The sequence below is a fragment of the Hydra vulgaris genome, chromosome 01 (assembly GCF_038396675.1).
Source record: "Hydra vulgaris chromosome 01, alternate assembly HydraT2T_AEP".
Taxonomy (NCBI): domain Eukaryota; kingdom Metazoa; phylum Cnidaria; class Hydrozoa; order Anthoathecata; family Hydridae; genus Hydra; species Hydra vulgaris.
In genome coordinates, this window is record NC_088920.1 from 29,363,040 (window position 1) to 29,366,940 (window position 3,901).

Consider the following 3,901-nt stretch of genomic DNA (forward strand, 5'->3'; position numbering starts at 1 on the left):
TGCGCCAGCCGGGAATCGAACCCGGGGCACAAGAATGGGAATCTTGTATGTTACCACTACACTACTAGCGCACTCGAACATAATGTAAATTTTTAATTATTTTATACAATAAAATTAGTATTTGAGATTTTTTTTGATATATATCAATATAAAAAATATCCAAGTTATTTTTGATAATAAAGCCAAAATTTTTTATTTTAAAAAACGCAACTTTTCACGAAGGTAATATATATTGGACTATGGAGATGTTTATAAAACTCAAAATGCAAATGAACCATGTAATTTTTTGAAATAACTTTTTATATAATTGTTTAAATGAAAATTTATTTTACAAAAAAAAAATCAAGGGACTGTTAATAAAGCGTATCCAAATGAGTTTAAATCTATTCAATCCATTTTTCAATCCACGAGTCTTAATCTAAAACCAAACAAAAACTATATAATAAATATACTATATGTGTTTCTTAAAAATAAAAGCTCAGTAAATGAAAAAAACATACAAATAATTTCAAATCAATCTACTTGGGTAGAGCGAGATTAATTGAGCATGGGGCCAAGTCGAGCTATAAAAATATCTCAAAAGTTACGCATAACATAAATTACGCATAACATAAATTACGTATAACATGACAAAACATCTAATCAACGAAAGTTAGGGAATTAGAATGTCAACACAATGCGTAACAAAACATTGTTGGAAAGCAGTTGAGTAAGACAACGGGTACTTTTTCTATTTTTGACCAGAAAAGTAAAAAAAAAAGTTTTGCTATTTTTTACTTAAATTTTTTTTATCTGACATCACCTAAGTGTTAATATTTTAATAATTTATCGGACTTTCGATTAAAACCACACGTTTTTTCATGTCTTACTATTTTCTTTAAAAACTAACTAATGTGTCACCTAGTCTAGTAAGGGTAAGTAGAGCAGCTTTGAAAAAATTAAAACTGAACTTTCGAACACAAAGAAACAGTTTATTAAAAATAGTTTAAGATTTAATTTAAAATATAATTAAGAGATAATTTTAAAAATATTTATAAATAATTTAACATTATTAAAATATTTTTAAAATTAATAATTTTTAAACCGGGCTTCAAAGTTCAAGAATAATTGTATAAAATAATATTTTTATATTTTATGACGCTTTCTTATTATTTAATTTTTTCTCTTCTCATAAAAGTCATTAAAGCGTATAAAATAACGCAAGCTCACATTTGTGAAAGTTTTATTGAAGATTCACCGAAGCTTTGCACAATGCATATTCATTCATTTGTTGATTGGCTCAACTTACCCTACGCTATTGCTCAACTTACCTCGCTGGGGCAGGTTGAGCAGTTCCGCAAACTTTAGGCATTATTTTAAAAAAAAAATTAAAAAGTAACTAATTTTTAAGCAGGTTAGATTATGAAATTTTTAGCAGGTTAAATTATCTTTCAAATAGTGAAAAAATTATGTAAATCCGACGCGCCGTTCATGAGATTTGTTAGATTTAGTAAAAATTGCTCAACTAACCCCGCTCTACCCTACCTTATTTCAAGATAATTGAGAACATGAAAGTTGTAATTAAGAAATCGAAATATGTAATTTAGAAATACAACGTGTAATCTAGAAATCCTAATATATAATTAAGATTCACAACATGGAATTAAAAAATCGTAAAATGTAATTAAGAAATCCAACAGGCAATCAAAAAATCGCAATACGTAATTAAAAAAACAAAATTGTAATTAAGAAATTGCAATATGTAAATGAGAATACATAATTTGTAATTGCGAATTCACAATGCAAACTTAGAGGTCATTATAAAAGATCTTCTTGGATATGCATTCTTATAAGTTAATTATGTCAAATTTAGCATTTGTTTGCACCAACAATAATAATGGAATTGAAAGATCGTTGTGTTATTTGCCAATACACTATGAACAGAAAGTCCGTTATTAAATTGAATATGTGTCAGCATTTATTTCACCAAATTTGTTTACATCCACTTCTGGAACAACCAGAACCAATTTGTCTAAGTATCATAAAATACATACAACCGCAGGGCCGACGACATGGGTTTTAAGGTGGAGGGCCACAGTCATCAATTTGAAAAAAAATCCTCTATATTAAACAAAAAAGCAAAAAATCAAAAAAGAGCCTTTAGAAAAAAAGTGAGGGGGGAACGACCCCCGTGTCGTCGGCTCTGAACCGAACAAATCGAAAGAAAGCATTACGTTTTATCTTCACCGAATGATAGAAGAAAAGCTATTGAATGTACTGAGCGAAACGACGATTAGGTGACACTGGCCCAAACTTTAGGTGTCATATATAAGACAGCATACAATTGGGTCCGCAGCGGAAATTCAAATTTCATTGGAAGAGGTAATTTTAAACCGAAAAAAATTAACCGATGATGAAATCGAAGAAACACTAACATGGATTAAAAGTGGCTGTCAATTGACATCGGTGGCCATCAAAACAAGGGTATCATGACAATTTAATATTAGCGTCAGTACAACAACAATCGTTAATTACCTCGAAGGCAGACTATTTTCATTTAAAAAGTGCACAAGGAGCCTACTACAATGAATAGTAATGAGAACAACCAAAAAGAATACATTAAGAACATCAACGTACACATCACAAATGGTCATCATATAGTTTGTTTGGATGAAACAAATTTTAACCTTTTTTGTAGAAAAACGCAAGGACGTGCCAAACAGGGACAAAGAACAAAAATGAAAATACCTGCTTCAAAAGGTGCAAACATACATTTGATGGCAGCTATATCAACAACAAATGTCGTCATGATAGAAACTCGCAGAGGATCATTTAAATCAGATTCTTGTAAAGAGTGGATGTTGGTTATGTTTAACCAGTTGGTTACATCCGGGAATTGTTTGAAGGATTTGGTCATTGTAACAGACCATATTCCATGTCTCGCTCGTTTAGAAAGGGTGCTTGAAAATTCACTAGCTTTGTTGTTACTATTAGGATCCTACAGTCAAATGTTAAACCCATTGAAAACAATTTGGTCCAAAATAAAAATTAACTTTAAAAATACGGTTCGCATTCCACCTGTATTCGGTGCGGGGACTATGGGACAACGAGTGCAAGTGGAATGTTTTTATTTTATCGATACTATATTATTATTTCCAGCCTGAAATTACAAAGTATATTAAGGCTACAAAATTCATAATACAGAAGTATAAAGAATACAAAGAACTTTATGTTCTTTATACTTTCCTTAATTACAATTATTATGTTCTAAATTACATCCAACAATCTTTTATTTACAACTATTATTTTTTATTTAGACGCTGAAAATACATCTTGTGGCCACTGAGTTACACAATTTTTTTTTAATTTTAAGTGCTCCAAGAAGTCCTTACGGACTTATTACAGAGCATCGCGGAAGAACATTTGAAAGAAAGTTCACACATCCTTCTTTACCGATGTTATAAGACTTGCTCTGAGGTAGCGTTGAACAACCGATCTCTTGCTTCTGAAGCAAGCGCGCTAATCACTGCGCCACAGCTGTAAAAAGTTTTATTTAAAAGAATAATAAGCAACACTTATAACATTTTTATGATGAAAAATAGTAAAAAATTAATATTTCAAATTTTTTTTTTATCAGTTTTTGGAAAATCCATTAAAGCAGAAAAACTGTCAAATAAATGCCAAAGATTGCATAGCTTTGTGACATCTTTTTCCCACCTTACATTTTTATTGAAGTTTCATATCTTTTTTAAACAGCTTGTTTATTAGGTCTAATTTACTTCCTTCTTTTTCAAACAACATGCTGCGTTATATATATATATATATATATATATATATATATATATATATATATATATATATATATATATATATATATATATATATATATATATATATATATATATATAACATGGATACGCCC

General features: G+C 29.5%; 1 non-coding gene across 1 annotated transcript; it reads right to left on the reverse strand.

The window, feature by feature from the left end:
• On the reverse strand, positions 1-71 carry trnag-ccc (transfer RNA glycine (anticodon CCC)). Its single transcript has one exon. It is a non-coding gene; the product is annotated as a tRNA-Gly (tRNA).
• Positions 72-3,901: the final 3,830 nt, after the last annotated feature.